Below are 23,325 nucleotides of genomic sequence, written 5' to 3'. Positions count from 1 at the left end.
ACACTCTAGGCGGATCCGCACCATTCTTTGTTACAGCGTCATTCGAAGTTGGAAAGCAACAGCGAAACGTCTCCTTCGGCAGATCGTACACTGTAAGTAAACAGGGCTCTCAAGTCTCACGCAATGAGCGTGAAACACACGCATTTCAACAAGTTCACACGCTCACACGCCACACATGCCATTTCTCACGCTGAGAAATTATCAACTTCATCGCACAGAAATTCTAATGGCCTATACTATAAACGAGTCAATGGCAGGTTACTGTGCGCTTGTACAGCTCAGAACTATAGCTCTGGTACAGCTGTCTTGATTTAGCAACCCATCGGCAAATCACAAAATAGAATTTCTCAGCCAATCAGAAAACAGAATTTCTTGTTGCCGGGTGAGGTCTGAAATAGCTTTCAGCTGCAAGCACACGTTCCATGAATGCACAGCGGACATAACCTATTATGCTCTGAATGCATGCAGAAGTTGTAGACGAGCTGGAGGTGGAAGAGAACCGTCAGGATCATCAGCAGGTCATTTCTTCATTTATTTGAATCTTTTATTAGTTACTATAGTTTTCCTACTCCTTGTAAAATATCAATACCTGCCGATTAAAGTGTTCGTTGGAGTAGTAGGCTTAAATATTCAGCACACACCTTTTGACATGAGCAACTTTATAAAAAATATGTAGGAGTGTAATTCGGCTTCCGTGGTTAATTTTTTTTCAAAGGTGACTGGTATGAGCAGATTCCCATGGCTATCTACAATTGCCAAACTGGTATTAGTTCTGCCACACTGAAATGCTGATGCAGAGAGGGTTTTTTCCATGGTGGGGCTCAATAAAACCAAGACCAGGAACACGTTGGCTCTGAATGGAACTCTGTCATCCATCATGACTGTGAAAATGGCTGACATTGAGCCACAGTGCTTTAAATGGGAGCCCCCAATATCAGTCATCAAGCATCAAAATCTGCCACAAACACTTACAACAACACTCATACATTTTTTTTGTTTGTTAAGACTTTGCATACCTAAAACAATTTATTTTAATATATAGCAGAATTTAGTGTAAAAGTGAAGATTTGTGATTTTGGTATAAATAAAACAATTTCTTTGTTCTTTAAGTAGCTAGTTTATGGCGATGGGATACTGAGCCTAACCTAAATCCGGAAAAGATCCGGTCCGGATTCCGTTTGCTATCTGGGAAGTGGCAGAATTTAATTCGCTGTGTCATTTATAAGCTCTGCTTTCCTCAGCCCTTTCAAAACTTTCCAACTAGACTCTTCTAAGACACAAGACAAAATTAAGAATGAACCACTGGTTATAAGAATTGCAAAACATTACCACCTCCATCCATCCTTTCATTCATTCACTCACTTTCCATACCTTCTTTGCGTGGGGTAAGGAAAGAGAAAGGTCACGGGGTAGCTGGAGCTTTTTCCAGATACCATTGGGCAATAGGCCAACACAGAAACAAATCAAACAACCAAGCATGCTCACGTCAGTTGTAATGTCAATTTAGAATCACCAGTTAAGGGTTAGGGTTAAAGGAGAACTGCGGTATTTTCAACATTAAGCCTCTTTTATGAGTCGTCTGCAATGTTTTAGAACCCCCCTCACCGCTTTTTTGAATTTTACTGCTGTCTCCGGTATTTGCCTAATTTTGATTCATCTCAACCTGCTTCAGAATGGCAAGTCATATGCATGTCCAAAAAGGTCCATAAAAGCACCATAAATGTCCATTTTCAAAATCATCAACTCACCGGAGTGGTTACTGGTGTGCACTGGTAATCCATATCAAATTTCGTTGCGAAAAGTTGCTTCTGTCGTGTTTTATTTGGCAGCTCGTTCATGCTCGAACTATTTTCTTAGCGGTGGCGGAGTAATATCAACGAACATCCAGTACAAAATGTCAAATAAAACACGACAGAAGCAACTTTTCGCAACGAAATTTGATATGGATTACCAGTGCACACCAGTAACCACTCCGGCGAGTTGATGATTTTGAAAACGGACGTTTATGGTGCTTTTACGGAACTTTTTGGACATGCATATGACTTGCCATTCTGAAGCAGGTTGAGATTAATCAAAATTAGGCAAATACCGGAGACAGCAGTAAAATTTAAAAAAGCGGTGAGGGGGGCTCTAAAACATTGCAGACGACTCATAAAAGAGGCTCAATGTTGAAAATACCGCAGTTCTCCTTTAACATGCATGTTTTGTGGGATGAAGCCAGAGTACCCAGAGAAAATACACATGCACAGGGAGAACTTGCAATTTCCACACAGAAAGAACCCAGCAGAGGTTACAGCCAGGAACCTTTCTGTTAGGTGAGAGTACTAACAACTACACCATTGTGCAGCCCCCTCACCCCACCCAAGCTTGGAGGTGCTTCTTTTGCCACTTGGGGGCACCAGAACACAACATTAAAGTATTATCAACTCAGTTTGTTTAGACTAAATTTTGCTAGATTTGTCAACACATCCAGTATTAATGCAGCAATATTAGCATTAATTTGCTGTCATGTTTTTGTCCACTTCATTAAGACGAAGCATAGTCCGCCTCTAAGACTCAAAATGAGTCTTAAATGGAAGGTTTAGAATTAGTTAAAATTTTTCTTGTCTATACAGTGTAACAGGCTTTTTCTCTCTATCACACACATTCACACACTGAAGGAGACATCAGAGGCAACGCTGGGTTCAGTGTCTTGTCGTAGGACAGTTCTACGTGTAGCACAGAAATCGAACTATGGCCTTCCGATTTATAGTCAACTCCTCATCTGTTTTTGTTGTGTCATTCTTTATTAAGATTAAGATTAAGATCGGATTTATTGTCATGCATACACACAAAATTTGTCCTCCGCTTTTAACCCATCCAGGTTGGCACCTGTTGACACACACGTGCACATGGTCACACACTCAGAGACAGATGCCAACCTGGAGCGATGGGCAGCTATTTAGCACCCAGGGAGCATGGGGATACGGTGCCTTGCTCAAGGGCACCTCAGCAGTGACAAGGAGGTGGACTGACACCCCTCCAGCTATCAGTTCCACCAATGTTTTTCAGTGGCGAGAGTGGGAATCGAACTACCAACCTTCCGGTTATTGGATGACCGACTCTAACCACTGAGCCACGACCGATATTGATTGATTAATTTATTTCCACTATTTGATCTCTTTTGAGATTCTTTTGATCTCATCTGTGCCACTGTGTCTGTTAATCATGGACAACAGCTGGACACTGCAACTAGAAACATGATCAAAAATTAAGTTAAATGATTTCAAACAAAAACAACCAGCTGAAAGATGCCAAAATGCACTACAGAGTACAGGGGAGAACCATGATTATGTTATGTTTGTGTTTGTACACCCATGATATCGTTAAACAGCACTATCACAACTTGATTTTATTACTTGAATCTAGCAATGCTATCTTTAAACCCAGCAACAACACAACTCTCCAGAAAAAAAAAAAATTCTGTTACGCTTGGATAACGTGTTTAAAAAAGTGAGTTTAATAAACACAACCACATCAACACCTTCAGACCTGAATCTTCTCCAGACAAAAGGATAAAGTCTTTAAAAGGGCAAAAAACCTAAAACCGCAACAACATCCCCTCTACACACACACACACACACACACACACACACACACACACACATATATATATATATATACACACAATACAATATACTGGTCTTGCTGTGAGATTACACACTGTGCTCACTTTAAGAGGCTGCTGGGAGTGTAATATGTGTGTGTTTAACTGAGCTCACCATACAGGAATGCTGGTGAACTCTAAAAAAGGAGGTGAAAAGAGAAGCTGTGTGTGTGTGTGTGTGTGTGCATGTGGAGGAGCTTTGTCAATTCATAGTGGTGTTGACATACTTAAAAAAAAAAGATTTCTGCAAAAAAATTTGACAAACCATAGGGTGAGGAATTGAGAGGGGAGTTATTTAATCCTGCATGATGGGAAATGATGTAGAGGAATAGTGAGGTGGGGGTAGAGAGGTGCAAACAGCTGGCTATGCAGTGGGAGGAGGGAGACAAATTACAGAATGTCTGGTTTTGGGTGGTGGTGGGGGGTCAAATGATACCAGAGGCAGTGCTGAGACTCCAGTAAACTCTCTGGTATCTCAAGGTCTTCTTTGCTGGCAGAACATGCTGCTGATCCCTGTGTTCTCCACACACTCCTTATAGCACAAGGCTGACTAGAGGCCGGTAGACATCCAGCGTCCATCATATTTATGTATGTGATCTGTTCAGAAAGTGTTCTGTTCAAAAATTAATTCTGTTGTTACATTTTTTAATAGTATTCAAACACTTAAATACAACGTTATACATATTTCCATATTATAGTTATCATTGCACTGATTTAGTATTGCAGATTTGCTTTCTATCTTTTATCATTTTTTTGTCAATGATAGTCCCAATAAGTGAACTCATACCAAGAATCAGTGTCAGGAATAAACCTGATTTCCTTTCAAATTAGGAAACGTCTGAATTGGTCATGTTATTGGCAGACACGTGTTCATCTGTGTTTGTTCCTTTTTTTTTGCATTAAGTTTCATCGTAACATTTTCCTGTATTCAAAAAAAGTTAATCAGACAATGTTGAAGCTTAGAGAAAATAGTCCAACTGCTTAGTCTGCTCTGCTGACAGCAGCACTTATTGTTTAAGTGATATGTAGAAGACCTAAAAATGTACAGAAGCAGGAATGCACATATATGCAAAGTTTGTCTCCCATAACAGTCTATAACTTTGCGACAGAAGATGTACGGAGGCAAAAGATACCTGTTCTCTCCTCAGGAACAGACATAAAATGTTTGCAAAAAATTGGTGAGACTGAGCAAAAATTATGGAAACACTCTTAGTATTAGAGCAGAGACAGAGAAAGATGAAAACTTCAAGGCAGAAATTCAAACAAATAAAAATGTTTCCATCTATACTGGCCTTACTTGTCTATCTTTTGAGTGCATTCACATTGCATTTGAGTGCTTTTGAGGTAAGTAGTGTTCAAATGTCCTTTCACAACAAGTATAATATGAATAGAAATATAACCTAAATGGTTATTTGTATACATTCCAGAATTGTAGAAATTGCAACCTTACTTTGTGTATGTATATATATATATATATATATATATATATTTTGTGTGTGTGTGTATAAACACTGTTTATTTGTATCGAATGAAGAGCAACCTAGATTTAATCAAATTACATCAACTGGAGTATTTCCATTCTAAAACTGGCAACATTTTTTTTTACTGTGAGCACTCAGCGGACACTTAGAATTATAATGCTAAATAATATTGGCTGTTGCTTTGGGACTATGTTACTGCATGGAAACCTGTCTGTTTAACAGCAGGAGGTATGAGGGTACTGGGTTAGAACCATGAAGACATTGTTAAGAGGCATCTTCATTACTGAGACCCTAATAAAGACTCTATAGGTGCGGGGATGAGGCATGGATAGGTTGAGCTGGCTGCTGGATGGAAGTATCTGATGAGAGTACACTGCAGGCTGCATGAAACTGTCTGGGAAAAAAAGGATCATGTATTCTAGCATGCTGCATATGAAGTGGAAATATCATTATTAGGTTAAAGCATTAGCTCTACATGAGAGTTGCTAACACCCAACAGTGTGACGTTTGTTACCCTTCTCTTTGTGCAAGTATATGTGTGTAAGATAGCGTGAGTACTGAACTTTCATACTCTTTTTTTTTTAAAAATTGGCATGTTTTGTTTTGTTTTTTCTAAATCTATAGTACTTTTTAAAACCTGTAGTATTTTTTCATTTTTTCTTTTACAAATTTCCTTGAAGTGTTTTTTAAGTGACTGGAATAAAATGTGGCCATCTAGATATGAAGCCAGAAGCACGTTATCATGTTTAACAGCTACTGTGAAGCTGTCAGAGGAACGTTAGTGACCATGAACTCCTGCTTTGTAATTTCCTCCAAGTGGTCTGTAGAGGAATCCTCTCTGAGGAAGAAAGAGGCACTCAAGCCACCTGTTCTTCAAACACATTCACACAGTCTGCAATTTGTCTGCAAGAAAATTCTCAGCTGAATGCTGTGAAACTGTAGAAACACAAAAGTTTGTGTCCAATTATTTCTACCATTTGCATAAAGACAAAGGTGTCGGTGTTTAACAAATGGGGGGAGGAGGGTTCATTTGTAACTGTCCTTGAACCGTTGACAGTAACATTGATCCAAAGTTTTGCCAAATCTGGTGGGACAGGCGATGGGATGTTTGAACTCCGGGATCACTTTTCTCTGGATTGCACAATTAAAGTGATAGTTCGGAGTAGAATCACCCTAGGGTCATTTGAACCGTGACATCCAGCCAAGTAGCCCACCCGAAGTTTTTTCGATCTTGGCTGAACATCAGCTGAGTTACTGAGTTATCCCGAATAGCTTAGTACAAGCCCTAATGGAACCTGGCAGTATCTCCAAAATTACCACACTAAAATCACATGCCATGACACCAAACTTCTACAGTAGTACAAATATGGTCTGTACACAAAACGATGCATTTTGAAGTTTGTACATAGTCCAGGAGTTTATTATTATCAACACAAGCCTAATAGCTTCTCTGCTGCTAAAGCTGCGTCGACGTCACTTCCTTGATCTGGGAGCTTCAAAGTAAGATGAGGGTTGATCTACTACTGTAGACAACAAAGTATATGCTATATTCTACATGATTTTTTATGAATTTTTATGTTGTAGAGTTGTGAATTTATTTTATCAATGGAGAAATTGAGCAGCCTTGCTTTGTTGTCTACAGTAGTAGATCAACCCTCATCTTACATTGAAGCTCCCAGATCAAGGAAGTGACGTCGACGCAGCTTTAGTAGCAGAGAAGCTATTAGGCTTGTGTTGATAATAATAAACTCCTGGACTATGTACAAACTTCAAAATGCATCGTTTTGTGAGTACAGACCATATTTGTACTACTGTAGAAGTTTAGTGTCATGGCATGTGATTTTAGTGTGGTAATTTTGGAGATACTGCCAGGTTCAATTACTAAGCTATCCGGGATAACTCAGTAACTCAGCTGATGTTCAGCCAAGATCGAAAAAACTTCGGGTGGGCTACTTGGCTGGATGTCACGGTTCAAATGACCCTAGGGTGAATCTACTCCGAACTATCACTTTAAAGTCCCCAGCCAAGATGAGGGCAGCATCTTTGTGAGATGCTTGAAAGTTGGTGATCACCTCATGTAGCTCAGATAGAGCAGCGTCCACCTGGGGTTGGATGTAGACAGCGTTCGTGATAACGAATGTAAACTTGTGGGGCAGATAAAAGGGGAAGTATTTATTTGACAGAAGCTCCAGGTTGGAGGAACATGCAAATTGTAGAGACACCATATTCCCCCTTGTTACACTAGTTGTTGATAACCATAAGACACACTCCAGCTTCTCTTGATTTTCCAGACGCACTCCTTCTGTCCATGCAATGAATCATGAATGAATCAGCTTGTTGAATGTCGTGGTCGGGTGGCACCGAGAGGAGGATAATGTTGCAATCCCATGTGTCACTTTGGTACTTTATCCTGGTTCAGCGTTAATCCAGTTTGTTTTGGCTAAGAGAATGCTTGCTCATCTGACTGCCTCATCTGACATCGGGATTAATAAAAATAAAGTATCTATCTATCTATCTATCTATCTATCTATCTATCTATCTATCTATCTCATTTCCTTCACTATTTTACTCACACCCTGTTCACTTACACCCAACTCCCTCAACAATGAGACAACAGACTTTGCAACAAATCCTCTACATCCTACTTCCCCTGGACATATCCCAACTTTCTATTCTTGCTGCTCTGCTTCTGCCCCTAACTCTACATACCTAAGCTTTTTCCTTTCATATGCTTCTATACTACTAAGTCCTCCCAAGGAACAGTCAGCTCTATAAAATAGATTCTCATTCTACTCCTAGACCACAAGACTATATCAGGCCTTAGATTTGTAGAGACTATTTCCTGGGGAACAACAAGCTTTTCTCCTAAATCTACCTGCACCTCCCAATCACAAGCATCCTCGAAGCTGCCTTGACTCCTTATTGTCTTATTAACTTTCTCCCCCTCTTGAACAAACTGAATTGCCACTCTCTTCACCTTAGACCTTCCTAAATTTACCTGCCTTCATTTATCTTCAATACCTGCAGCTAAGCTTCTTCTTTTTTTTTCTTTTTTTTAAATGTGTTTATTAATTTTCCTTTTTCAACATAAACAAACACAAAACTCCAACACAACACTCAAGCAACACACAATGACTCAGTTACACACAATCAGTATCCATATCGATAAAGTAAAAAAGAAGTACATAAATGGGTAAAGAAAAGAAAAGAAGAATGGGTGCACAACAATGTGTCCGTTATTATGACTTTCCAGAGAATTCCTGTAAAAGAATGGAAGATACATTGGGATCCAAGTAATTCAAATAAGGTTTCCAAACCTCATAAAATTGGTTGGAGTTTGAATATGATAGGCAAGTCAAGTATTCCAGAGGCACTAACTCAAACAGCACTTTATGCCATCCCTTAACATTTGGTTCCTTATTGCTAATCCACTGCAATAAAATATTCTTCCTCGCTGCAAATGTAAGAATACAAAACAGTCTTTGATTTGTTAACCTTACACCTTTAGCAGGAAGGCCTAATATAAGAGACAATGGGTCCATCCCCAGCTTTAATCCCAGTATCTTTTCAATTTCTGTTAGGACATTAGACCAATATTTTCGCAGCTTATGGCATGACCAAAGACATTTGGCGAATAAAAGGGGGGATAGAGGACATCCCTGCCCGGTTCCTCTATGTACAGGAAAGTTGTCTGATCTGAACCCATTAGCGAGAATGGCTGCTTGAGGTTCATTATACAGGACCTTGACCCATTTTATAAAATTATCCCCTACACCAAATTTATTTAGACAGTAAAACAAGTATGTCCATTCGACTCGGTCAAAGGCCTTCTCTGCATCCAAAGAGAGTACCAAACCATCAATTTGCTGATGCTGAAAAACCTGAAGGACATTGAGCAGCCGTCTAACATTATTATTTGAATTTCGTCCCTTTATGAAACCAGTTTGGTCCTCCTTTATAATTTTAGGTAAAAGACCTTCAAGGCGTGTGGCCAGGATTTTTGCCAAAATTTTTCGATCTACATTAAGAAGGGATATGGGCCTATAAGAGGCACAGGATTCTGGACATTTCCCCTTTTTCAAAATGAGTGATATATTTGCTTCTCTCAAAGTCTGGGGCAACTCATTATTTGAGAATGCATTGTTAAACATACTAACTAAAGGTTCCACTAATAGGCCAGAGAACTCTTTGTAAAACTCACAACTGAACCCATCAGGCCCAGGAGCTTTCCCATTCTGTAGAGTTTTTATAGCATTAAAGGATAAGACCGGTTTTTTGACATTGGGCCCTTGATTTCACATTATAACATGATGTTCTACTCACCCCTGCTTGTTGCTGGTCATTTGGAGCTGTTCCGAAGATATTCGCGAGGCGTCCGGCTGCTCTCTTGAGATATTCGGCCATGAAACGGTTTCCTATGGGCAAGCTTATACAGGTACAAACTATGCTGTTTATAATTTATTAATTACTCTACACCAGCACTGATAACGTGGAGGTGCGTCGCTTACTTAAAAAAATCCGGGTTACTAATTTTGAATTTTAGCCGAATGAATAAATAGGCAGCAGGTCTGTGGGCTGCCTGTGGCAGTAGCACGACGATGACGTCAGTAACACCCACTTTACGACAAAAAAATCAAAATTACAATAACCCGGATTTTTTTAAGTAAGCGACGCACCTCCACGTTATCAGTGCTAGTGTAGAGTAATTAATAAATTATAAACAGCATAGTTTGTGCCTGTATGAGCTTGCCCATAGGAAACCGTTTCATGGCCGAATATCTCAAGAGAGCAGCCAGACGCCTCGCGAATATCTTCGGAACAGCTCCAAATGACAAACAACAAGCAGGGGTGAGTAGAACATCATGCTATAATGTGAAATCAAGGGCCCAATGTCAAAAAACCGGTCTTATCCTTTAACCACCTCTTGTCCCGAAATGGGGGAATTAAGAATGAGTGTATATTCAGATGGTATGGTGGGCAAACTGAGCTGAGCAAACAATTTGTCCATTAGAACAAACACATCACTTGGCTGCTCAGACATATAAAGATTATAGTAGAATGATTTAAATGTGTCATTTTGTAAGCTTGTTATCATATACACGGTTGTTTTGGGCATCACAAAGGGCTGCAATAATCTGTGACTCTGCTCTCTTTTTTGTAAGGTATGCCAAGTACTTCCCAGGTTTATCCCCATGTTCATAAAGTTTTTGCCTAGCATATCTAATCTTGGCTTCCTCATCTTGTGTTAGCAAATTTTCTAAAGTCGCTCTAACTGCAAAAATTTCTTTCAAAATAATGGTAGATGGAGATTCGATATAGGTACTTTCTTTAGCCTTAAGCTCAGCCATTAACAAATTTGACTTTTCTCTTTTTTGCCTCTTTTTACTGGCTGAGAAGGAAATAATTAACCCTGTAGCGTAAGCTTTAGCAGTTTCCCATAGAATGGCAGGACTATCTGCAGATTGGGTATTGATGGAAAGAAAGTATCTGAATTCAGTGGCAAAGTAAGTAGTAAAAGCATGATCTTTCAAGATCGATGTGTTCAATCTCCAGTATTTCACTCCACTGTTTATACCCTTAAAGGTAGGGTAGGAGATCCTGGATTTTGAGTCCAGCGAAGCTGCATTTTGAAAATACACAGGTCAAAAGTCCCAACCCTTTTCTTCACTTTCCCCCTGAAGCCACCCCTCTAGAGTACATGAACGCGCAATGCTTGTTCACGAGCACGAAGATGCACGAGCGCTGTTCTGACAGCAAGCATCGATCGTTGCCGTATTTAGTATTTAGTATATGCTAACTATACGTTTAATAATGCTAGGTGCTAGCCAAGCTGGCTCTAGTTTAGCTTCCTGCCAAGCTTCTGGACATGCGTAATTCGTTCACGAAGAAGGGTACGCGCACAGGGGGAAGGGGGGAGGGAGGAGCAGATTGCAGTTTGATAGACGCATCAGAATCCAATCATCGTTAACGGTCCGTTCAGTATGATTGGATAGTGTTTTTCCTAGATTGTACGTTCTAGAGGCCACTAAAACTTTTAATTTTTGTGTCAAAACTTTTAATTAATTGGTTGCAATGGGGGTGTGAAGAGTATTTCAAGCAATATGTAAAAAAATGCTCCAGAAAAAGAACCCCTACCCACCTTTAAGGGAAAGATCCAGAACCACCTCGGCATGGTCAGAGATCAAAATACTGCCAATAGCGCAGGATAAAACTATATGCAGAGAAAGCCCTGACAAAGAGAAGTAATCGATTCTACTGTGACAACCATGAGGTGCAGAAAAAAAAGTGTAAGCTTTATCTGTCGTGTGGGTTGTTCTCCAGACGTCAACAAATCCAAGATCCTCACATATAGAATAAAGTGCTTTAGCTTGTGAAGAGAGGGGTATAACATTAGGAGGTAGTCTATCAATAAGAGGATTTAGTATGCAGTTAAAATCTCCACCCACAATACTTTAGCACTTTAGTTATAAAGTCAGGAGGATGTGCAGGTGGGTAGTACACATTCAATATAGAAATAATTGTACCTTGTAAAACTCCCTTGACAATAACATATCGACCATTTTTATCTTTGACACAGTCCAATATTGAAAACTGCAAATCTCTTCTCATTAAAATTGCCACTCCTCTACTTCTTGAGGTGAACGAAGAAAAAAACACTTTTCTTCTCTTAACAGGATTATGAACCCCTTTAATATTCCATGTACACAGACGCAGCTTGTCACTTACCATATTAACTAATACGACCCTTTATACAGAAAAAGTACAGGAAACATGCAACTAAGAGCATATGAGATCACATGTGCGTTCACTGAGTCAAGAAAAACAAACAATAAACAAAAAAAAGAACAAGAACTGCTGTACAGAATAACACAGCAGGAATAGAAACGTTCAAGGGGGTTATCCCTGCCACTTAACCCACAGGGATTACAAACCTTCCTCCGCGGCAAGACTAGACATTGAGTTGCCTGTGGTATGAAATGCACTATATAAATAAAGATTGATTGATTGATTGATAGAAAACTTGCCATCCAATCCTCATTCAAAGCAGTGTCAGTGTTAAACTACACTACACCACACTCTGCAGTGATAATCTTAATTCACAAAAAATAAACCATCCAAGCACACTTACAGTGGCTATCATTTGCTGCCCAATAAAATATAAAGTGCATACATAAATCGAACAGGGGGTATCCACACCCCGTATTGTTATCGTAACATGTCTCAGTCAGATCAGTATGTCAGTGATCCGAGTCCGCTTTTTATATTGTCAATCTGACATACCTTAGCGTCCTCCTTCTAATGACAGCAAAATGGCATCCTTCGGAGAGTCAAACCGTCTCTGCTTTCCATCCACTGTCACCCTTAAGATAGCCGGATAGAGTAAAGCATAATCCATGTTCAATTTCTTCAATCGGGATTTAGCGTTGTCAAAGGCCTTACGTCTCTGAACCACTTCAGCCGAGTAATCGTGAAACTTTGGGCTCTCTGGGTGTGGAGCCGTCCCGGTCGCGTCCGCGAGATCCGAGTCGTTGCGCAGCATCTATCACCCGCAGTTTGTCTCGAAAGTTGTGGAGTTTTAGTATCAGTGGTCTTGGACGTTGATTTGGACTGGGTTTCGGTGCCGAGGATCTGTGAGCCCGGTCAAGCTTCAGTCGACCGTCTTTTGTTGTTATTTGGAGGTATTCGGGGATCCATTTCTCCAAGAACTTTACCGGATCAGGTCCTTCAGTATCCTCATGCAATCCAACCATACGGACATTGCATCTGCGGCCTCGGTTGTCAAGATCATCGATATGCACCAGCATGTCGCGCACTTGTTTTTCAAGAGCCATTATCCTAGCCTCTGAGGATGTAGCCGTAGTTTCAACATCGGCCATTCGCTCTTCAGCTTCTGCAACACGCGTGGCAATTGCTTGCAACTGCGAGGTCTGCTCTCTAATACCTAATACCGTGGCAACCTTGGTGTCAATGACTTCAGTGAGGTTGTCAGTTATCTTATCCAAAGCTTGGATAAGACCTGGCTACGTAGCTCCTGAGTTAGCATCAGTTAGCTCACATTCATCGCCAGGGCCCGAGGGAGAGCTGGTTTTTGACGTTTTTTTCTGCCTGATGTTTGCAGAAAATAAGTGTCCAGGCTCATGATAGGATACCTCCTGACTGTGCGATAAGAATATCGCACAGTCATAGATAATTCACACATAACCTGGTAAATGCCACTGGAGCAGTCCTATTGTGGTGCTCACTCTACGCCGCCATCTTGTGCCCCCCGCAGCTAAGCTTCTTAATACTTGGTTATGTCTGCTTGTGACAGACTAACCTTACAGCCTGACCAAATATGCTTTAGAGTTGCTGTACCTGAACATAATGAACATAGCGGGTCTCCATTTACCCAGGGTTTTAGGTTCAGGGGAGTTGGCAGTACATAATATGTTGCCCCTTTTAAAAAATCTAATACTACGTTCCTCTATACTCCACAGCTCTTTCCAATTAAGCTTTTTCTTCTCTACACCTTCCCAATTCAACCACTGTCCCTGCTTAGTCTAAGCCACTGCCTTTGTACCCCTTAACACTTCCTCCTGCCTACATACCTGCTCAACAACTAGCTTTCTCTTCTCCTTGGGACCTGCTCTACTCCCCACCGGTTTGTCTGGGCCAAGCCCCAAGCCTCCCCGGCCTATTTGAACAATCTCTGTATGTCTAAGAGTTGCTTCTGCCTCCTGAGCTGCCGTTCTTGGATTCCATTTCCTCCCCTTGGTTAGGTTTGGAACCACCTTACTAACAACCACATCTTTACTCCCAGCTAACAGGAGCTCTGTTCTAACTTTAGTACATTTAAACTCCTCTACTAGACTAGATACTGGGAGCTGGAGTATGCCTTTCCCATACAGTGCCACAGTACTAAAACATCTAGGAACACCTAGCCACTTCATAATGTAAAAGCTAACTAATCTTTAAACTAATCTGCAACAGATATTGGAATCTCATACACAGACAGTGGCCACATCAGCCTAGGAAACAATCCAAACTGCAGACACCAGAGCTTCAACTTTCCTGGAAGCCCTGATTTATCTATTCTATCCAGTCCCTCAGCAACATCTTTCCGAAACTGCACTGCCTGCTCTCCATCATTCAAGTCTGCCTGGTACCACCTACCTAAACTCTTTACTGACTTTTCCATAATTATTGGAATTCTTTCTTCATCTATTACAAACTTTCTATCACTTAATTTCCCTCTACTTATTGAGGTACTTAGACTTAGACTTACTAGGTTTGACTTTCATACCAGCCCACTTTAGATTTTTATTAAGTCTCTCAAGTATTCTCTTCATACATGGCACTGTTGTTGCCACCAACGTCAATTCATCCATGTATGCCTTAATTGGTGTAAGGCGCATGCCATCCTGACGTCTCTCTCCACCTACAACCCACTTGGAAGCTCTAATAATTATCTCCATCGCTATTGTAAATGCTAATGGAGAAATTGTACACCCTCCCATAATGCCCATTTCTAGCCTCTGCCAACCTGTTGTGAAACCTGCTTTACTTAGGTACAGTCTAGTATCCTGAAAATATGCTCTTACTAAGTTAACAACTACTACATGCACTCTAAAATAATCAAACGCTTTCCATAAAAGGTTATGTGGCACTGAACCAAATGCATTTGCTAGATCCAGAAATATAACATGCAAGTCTTTTTTTCTCAATCTTGGCTGTCTGAATCTGATACCAAATCATGCTAGTGTGCTCTAAACACCCTGCGAAACCTGGTATTCATGCCTTCTGCACAGAAGTATCTATTAAGCTATTCCTTTCAAAATAACTAGCTAATATCTGTGCAACTACACTAAAGAAAAGTTTCTCCTCTACATTTAGGAGAGAGATCATCCGGAACTGACTCAGGTCCTACCTCCTCAACCTCCTTAACCTCCTGTTAGACCACATCCATCTTCATGGATGTTTGGATCAACATCCAAAGAGCCAAAGAAACATGATTAAAAGCCAAAGAAAAATAAATTAAAGCCAATAAGACAAAATTAAGTTACATAATTACAGGTAAGAAAAACAGATTAGATCACTCAAATTAATACCACCAGCAAAGCCAAACAAGCTGCTGCGTAATAGGCCTTGTTCAACATTGTGCATTACAATATCTAACAAAATAGTTTTTCAGTCGCTCAGTAGAGCACTGAAACATCACTAATCACTCACTGAAAGAGTTTCTGAGTCCCTTAAAAACACTGCATGGGATTGCCTTCAAAGTGCAGTACAACATAATTTCCCTGTGGAGAAGAGTCTGGGGTAGGACCAATAACTAACCCAGTAGTTATATTTTTGTCCTCGACAGATATGCTGCCCCCCCCCAGCAAAATGCAGCATAAAAATACACTCGTTAAGATGGCTTGATAAAAGACATTTAGAAGCCTTGAGCTAATGTCAAAGGATATGAGTTGCCTTAGAAAGAAAAGTCTTGACTGAGCCTTTTTCATTAAAACTTCAGTGTTCACTTTCAAAAATGAAATGATTTTTGAGCAGAAACATGTGGCTGTTTAGTGTTAAAAATACTTGCAAAATATATATTTTTTAAAGTATGATCCTAACAGAGCTGGCAGTTGTATCAAGGTGACAGTTGTGAAGCATAAAAGGTACCGAGCATGGCTAGTCAGCACAGACTTTCAAGGTGAGTGGATGGACACCATCAGGGCCAGCTTAGTTACATTATATTACATTACGTTACGGTCATTTTGCAGACGCTTTTAACCAAAGCGACTTACAATAAGTGTGTTCCACATCGGTAGGCAAAAGAACTTCAGGTCACAAGAAATCAAAAGTGCATTTCCTTCCTAAACCAAACAGCTAAGAGCATAACTAGTGCTAGAGTAAGTGCGGTAAGTAAGGTACCTAGACAAATGGGAAGACAATTTAGAAAACAAAGACAATTTAGGAAACAAATAAGTGCGTAAGGAGCTAGGACGAAACAGGTGATGTCCTAAGAGGGCGGATCAGGGTAGTGTTTCCTGAAGAGATGGGTTTTCAGCCTGCGGCGAAAGATGGGCAGCGACTCAGCTGTCCTGACATCAGTCGGAAGATCGTTCCACCATCGGGGTGCCAGAACAGAGAAAAGCCGTGACCGTGTCGATCGTGTGCAGGGACCGCTGAGTGATGGGGCAGCCAGGCGCCTGGAGGCCGCAGAGCGAAGTGGTCGGGCGGGGGTGTAGGGCTTGACCATAGCCTGGAGGTATGAAGGAGCTGTTCCTTCCACTGCCCTGTAGGCTAGCACCAGAGTCTTAAACTGGATGCGAGCAGCTACGGGGAGCCAGTGTAGAGAACGGAGAAGGGGAGTGGTGTGGGAGAACTTGGGGAGGTTGAACACCAGACGAGCAGCAGCTTTCTGAACAAGCTCCAGAGGTCTGTTGGCAGAAGCCGGGGCGCCAGCAAGGAGCGAGTTGCAGTAGTCCAGGCGGGAGATGACAAGAGCCTGGATGAGTACCTGTGCTGCCTTGTCGGTGAGGAAGGGGCGAATCCTCCGGATGTTGTAGAGGAGGAATCGGCAGGAACGGGTCACTAATGCGATGTTTGGCGAGAACGACAGTTGGTCATCCAGGGTCACACCCAGATTCCTCGCGGTCCGAGTTGACGTCACCACGGAGTCATCCATGGTGATGGCCAGATATTGCAACGGGCAGCCCTTCCCCGGGAGAAACACCAGCTCAGTCTTGTCCAGGTTGAGCTTAAGGTGGTGTATCGACATCCACCCCGAGATGTCTGCCAGGCACGCAGCAATGCGTGCCTCCACTTGGGTGTCAGAAGGGGGAAAAGACAGAATCAGCTGGGTGTCATCTGCATAGCAGTGGTAGGAAAAGTTATGGGAGTGGATGACAGAACCAAGAGATGATGTGTAGAGGGAGAAAAGAAGAGGACCCAAGACCGAACCTTGCGGAACCCCAGTGGTGAGCCTACGTGGCTTCGGCACAGACCCTCTCAGTGTTACCTGGTAGGAGCGACCTGTCAGGTAGGATGAGAACATGGAGAGTGCAGAGCCAGAGACACCCATTCCCTCCAGGGTAGAGAGAAGGATGTGGTGGTTCACTGTGTCAAATGCTGCAGACAGGTCCAGGAGAATCAAGACAGAGGAGAGAGAGTTAGCTCGAGCAGTTTGGAGTGACTCAGTTACTGCTAGGAGGGCCGTCTCAGTTGAGTGGCCCACCTTGAACCCGGACTGGTGGGGATCCAAGAGGTTGTTCTGGTGGAGGTAAGAGGACAGTTGTTTAAAGACAAGCGCGTTCAAGAGTTTTGGACAGGAAGGGTAGAAGGGATACCAGTCTATAATTCTTGATCTCTGAAGGGTCAAGAGCTGGTTTCTTTAGAAGAGGAGTGACTCTGGCAGTCTTGAAAGCAGAAGGAAAAGAGCCTGATGTCAAAGACGTGTTAATGAGGTGGGTCAGGTAAGGAAGAAGATCAGGGGCAGCAGAATGAAGGAGAGGGGAAGGGACTGGGTCAAGGGAACATGTGGTGGGGCGGCTGGATGTTACAAGGGGAAGAGAGGGGAGAGAAGTGGGACAGAGAGGGAGGTGAGGGAGAAGGTGGTAGAGAGGGAGGAGTGGGAGAGCGACAAGTGTGGGTGGTGTGGACAGCTGGGGGGTGAGGGAATTTATTGTTGCACAGTTATTGGCCTTAATACACCTTAAATGCTGATGAACCTGTAACCTTTCTCTTAGTCTTCTTGGGTTCTATCTAATCAACTAAGTTCGACTAAGGAGACTGGCAGTAGCACTGAAGCATGAGAGCATTGATCTCCACCTCACATAACACACAACACAAAATATGGTATGAATGTTTATATTGAAACGTTCAGCTTTGTTTTTAACGGGAAATGTTCAGTTTTGCACCCATTAAATGAAATACAGTTCTTCTTAAAGCAAAATAATAATTCACAGAATGAAATGAAATTAGCTGAAACAGGTAAGTACTGGTATAGAAAATAATAAAGATAAAATAAAATAAAAATGTCTCTTTCCCCTTTAATGGGTTGAATTGTCCTTTTTATTCCTTGTTTCCACTGTTTGTTTCAGTTTACTGTCCTTCAGGATCCTCCAAGGAAAACAGTTCTTTAAGTTCCTTTGTCAGTTTGTTTTTTTGGAAAAAAATGTAAAAAAAAAAAGAAAGAAAATACTGAGATCTCAGAAAAGAAAGTGCAAATAAAATGTGTGACTCCTCAGGACTGGGTCCTGTCCTACCACACCGATGCCCACACTGGTCCCGATGAACCATGAGTCTCCATGCGGCAACAGTAGAGGTGTGGATCACAGTTGAGCGGAGAAATTCGTCCCTCAAAATAGTTCCGAAAAGTCTGGGAAACACTCGTCCGAGTCGCTCCCGGGATCGGTTTCACTTCCAACAGGTAAGTTTCTCTCCACACTCAATCTCTAACGACAGTTTCAACAATATCAGCACTTTTGGCCGTCGAACAGGGACACTTTTCCTGCGGCTGCACGAGGCTTCTCCTTTTCTTTCTCTTTCTCTCACCTTCTCACACACGAGGCCCGCAGGTGATGCGTTCAGGTAAGCTCATAAATTCTACTACTGGACGAGAAACAACTACATTGCAATGAAACTATGATTCATTTGAGGAAACTGGTATTTCTGAGTGTTGTAATTCTAACCAGGGTTACAAACCTTTTTACTACCAATAGTTATACCTGGGCAACAGTCAGAGCTGCTCTGCATAAGAGAAGAGAGAATATACTCATGAAGTGAAGAAAAGTTATATTTATTGAACCATGCAAAGAACTGATTAGCATAATTTACCTCTATCCCCCCAAAAGAGAACACCAGCATTACTGATCCCATATCCAGTAATAGACTTTATACCATTCCAGCCCTCTTGCTCTACGATTGGACATAAGTCCTCCAACTCTTTCTTTATATTTTCGTCTGCCCTGTTTGATAATTACCTTCAACTCCCTTTGAGTATCTTTCATCCTGTCTTTATCGCCACTGTAAAAAGCAACTTTCTTCCAGTTAACAGCAGCTTTAACCTTGCTTGTCACCCACAGTTTGTTGTTTGGGAAACTCAACACAGTAATTGGTAACTTTGTCAGCGATACTGTCCAGATCTCTGTCTCTAGTCAGAACACAGTCCAGTCAGTGCATTCAAAGCATCCTCCTGAAAATCTGCAGGCATCCTCTGACCAGATGTGCACAATTTTGGACATGATTTTCCGCTGTTTCCATATCACTAGTGAATACCTGGACATCAAGGATATAAAGTTATGATCAGACTAACCCAGTGGAGGGAGCAACTTAGTAACAAAACTCTCTTTGACATTTGCAAACAAGTCAATATTTTACAAGGAACGCTGTAAGTCATGTGTGATTCTCAATATTGCTTCTGTGGCCAACCTCCTGTTACCTGATGGGGGAATGTACACCAATAGAACAATCACATGAGAGAACTTCCTGGGTCAACAACTCACCACAAAGTAGCTCAATAACTGGGTCACAAACTCTCTCCTTTACTGTCCAGTATGACACCTCTGGTCATCATTAACATACAGACAAATTACCTCACCTTGCTTTTTTCCCATTGTGGAGGGGGCGTGGTGCATCAGCTGCAGGAGAGAGGTGTGGAAGGGACTCAGGGAAGCAGCATCAGGTGAGTGATTAGTACACCAGAAACCAATTGTCTAATCACTCTCCCCTTTTAAAAACAGTAGCGAGCTGGACCTGGGAGGAGAGGAAGGAGACACGAGTGGAGTCGGACGCAGGAGCTGGGAAGACTCCACATGAGAACGAGCAATCGTGTAAAATAAAGCATTTAAAATTGCCGAGAAAGGCTTGCTGTCTTGCTGAACGAACCCAGAGTGGCACAGAACTGCCACACCCATCTTTGTCTGATCTCTGCCCATCCTCTGTAGTGTAAAGCCTTCCATCTCCACATGCAAATCCGGTATCCTGTCTGACAGCCACGTCTACGAAAAAGAGAGTAAGCTGCTCCTTCAGTACAGGCAATCATATACCAGGCAAGCTGCCAACTCATCCGCCTTGTTAACTAGGCAGCAGACACTCCCCATAGTAACAGAGGGTAGAACAGGGGGGTTGTGTCCCTACCAGCTGTTTCTTACTCCCTTACCATCCTCTGCTGCCTCTCCATCTTACTTTTGCCTTTGAATCCCAATAAGTTGACACTGGGATCCAAAGCTCTCGGTGCAGAGAGCTGCTGCTGAAGAAGCTCCTGCCAGCTGTATGTTGTTACAGGCAGGCCTATCTCTCTCCTCACTTGAAGTGTTTGCACAGCTTTCCAAACAATCAATGTCCACAGCCACAGAAGGCAAACAAAACCTGATTATTAAATACAACCATAATCATTTTGTTAAGGATCAATCATACTGATAATCATGAATCAAAGGTCATTAAAAACACACAAAAAAGACACATAAATCACATACACCCAGAAATACACTGGTAGCAGAGTTGCCAGCAAGGGGGGTGGTGCCAAAGCAATAGGGTCATCTGGGAGGGGCTTGTAGTAGAGTTGCTGCTCCTCCACATCAAGACACCTTTTAGACACGTCCCTGGTGAGGTGTTTTGGATATGTCCTACTGGGAGGATGCCTTGGGGCAGACCTTGGAACCACTGAACAGACTATATATTTTGGTTAGCTAGGTAACAACTCGGTGTCCCCCCAGCAGAGCTGAAGGAGATGACCCTGACAGAGAGGTCTGGGGATCTCTTCTTAGACTGCTGCTCATCCGGGGGAGTGACCCAGACTTGGATAAGCAGCAGAAAATGGATGGATGGACATAAAAAAAATCACCTATTGACAGAATTTCTAAAAAAGCAATTACAATAATGTTATATAAAATCTGCCTTTGTACAATGTAGCTGAGATGTTTAACTGAAAGTTTAAGGCCACTCTAAATTTCCCTGTAAAATCACTTGCCACTAGGTGAGATGTGAGTCAGTGTAGTGTATAGTTTGCCCTAGAGCCAACATAGCAAGATAAAGTAGTAGCCAACAGTGCAAGTAGCAAACAAACAAGCTGCTGGCTAACAGAGCATAGAGATGAGTGATGGTGTAAACACAATCATTTCAATAATAGCAGAAGTCCCTCACAAGTGAATATTACCTTCGCCTCTACCCCCTCCCACAATAAAACTTTGTTTAATCAATAGCGAAGGAAGAGCTGGTTGGTATGTCTTCTTCCACCTGTTTTTCCATCTTGCTCCAGCCTGACATCCAGAGCACTTTCTCTTCAAATTGATGGGGATTTGGTGTCTAATTTTGGACCTACGTTTGGGCATTTGGAAAACTTAATTAGCTACTCTCGTGAGTAAACGACTCTTGCGTTGGCATGGCAACTCATGGAGCTACTACTACAACTTGTAGCCAGCTTGATGCAGCCCATTCGGAACAGGTGAGTCTGCCAAAATACTAAATGCTAAAATAGTTACTTTCCATGGTAACTCGTTACTTTTAAAATGCTTTAATTTCATTACAAATCCAGTTACTTTTTGGGAGAAATAACTAGGAACTATAATCAATTACTTTTTCAAAGTGTCCAATGGCCTGATGAACTGTGTTCACAGATAGTGATTTCTGGAAGTGTTCCTGAGCCTATGCAGTGATTTCATGGCAGAATCGTATCTAAATGCAATGCTACATGAGGGCATGAAGATCACACACATCCAATTCTGATTTTAAGCTGTTTCCATTGTGCACAGAGATTTCTCCAGACTCTCTGAATCTTCTGATGATATTATGTACTATGATGGAATAGTCAATGATTTCACAATTTTACATTCAGGAACATTATTCTGAAAATGCATCACAGTTTACAGACACAGTTTTGTTTGACACTTAACCTCTGCCCATCTTTACTTCTGCGAGGCTTTGCCTCACTAAGATGCTCTTTTTAATATCCAATCATGTCACCGACCTGTTGGAAACTAATCCCATAAATTGCAACATATATAAAAATATATAAATACATATGCAGACATCCCAAGTCTCCCGGAAGTTCCGGGAGTCTCCCTGATATTGAAAGTTAATCACGGATGCCCGCGAGTCGGATAAAATATCCCGGATTTTAGACTATGCGAGGGAGTGTTTTTTTTTTTTTCAATGCGAGTGAGAGCGTGCAGGCAACACAATAACTCGTGCACCATGCGCGTTTCGACTGCGCAGGCACGAGAGAGAGAGGGGTGTGGGGAGAGGTGTGAAACCTGTGCGTATCTGTCCAAAGCGTTGCTCTGATCAACGAGCGCTCAGGGCGACTGCTGGTCAGAAGGCGCGCTGATTGGTTTAGTCAGCAAAATAAGCCAATAACGTTTGGTGTGGGAGGGCTTCGATTTACTCTCCGACAGTCACCTAAGTTACCACTCAAAACTGTGCATCCTGCCAAATGGCAGAGGGTGAATCCTCGAGTAAAAAACGAAAATATAAGACTCATTTTACAGCAGAATATACTAAAGTGTATCCATCTCTAGTGAAGGTGAAGAATGATGACACTGTGGCGAGGTGCACTGTATGCAATAGTGACTTCAGTATTGCCCACAGCGGACTTATGCCCCTTTTCCACCGAACATTTTTGTACCAACACAGCTCTACACGGTCCCACTCTACCCTGATTGGGAGCTTTTCCACCGCGGGTTGAAGGTGGGACCCGTTACAATTTTGAGCCCCGGCAAGTACCTGCTTCAGAGGTGGGTCTAGTAGGTACTAGTCGGTGCTAAAACGTCACGTGATCAGTGCTGTCCACTGATTGGTCAGGTGAAATTACGTCATACACGCAACGAAGCTCGGGGAGCTTTATATAATCACCCGCCGTATGAAAACACACCTGCGAGAGCAACAGAGAATAAACAGAATTGCGAAGATGGAAGACCAGAGAAGGAAAGCCAACCCATGGACAGTGAGCGAGGTGCAGACCTTTCTGTGTGTGGTGGCCGAGGACCGCATACAGGAGGAACTGGATGGAGCAACACGAAATGAGAAGCTAACCATGGCTATCACCGGAATTCTCAGCAGTACCGAGACAAGCTGAAGAGTGATTACCGGCAGGTAAAGGACCACAACAGCCGGAGTGGGTCAAACCGAAAGACATGGAAGTGGTTCGACCAAATGGACGGCATTTACGGTCACCGCCCGGCGAACGGCGTGGATACGGCGACGTCTTTGTTGGAGGCGATGGGAAATGGT

The 23,325-nt window shown here is 42.2% G+C and overlaps 1 protein-coding gene across 2 annotated transcripts in view; it reads right to left on the bottom strand.

Annotated features, from left to right (window-relative positions):
* Nucleotides 1–23,325, bottom strand: part of smtnl (smoothelin, like) — a 51,605-nt gene that overhangs the window by 15,256 nt on the left and 13,024 nt on the right. The gene's annotated exons all lie outside the window — the stretch shown is intronic.

Source organism: Odontesthes bonariensis, chromosome 9 (assembly GCF_027942865.1).
Source record: "Odontesthes bonariensis isolate fOdoBon6 chromosome 9, fOdoBon6.hap1, whole genome shotgun sequence".
Classification (NCBI taxonomy): domain Eukaryota; kingdom Metazoa; phylum Chordata; class Actinopteri; order Atheriniformes; family Atherinopsidae; genus Odontesthes; species Odontesthes bonariensis.
Note: the sequence above shows the minus strand (reverse complement) of the source record. Positions and strands in the feature narration are given on the sequence as shown.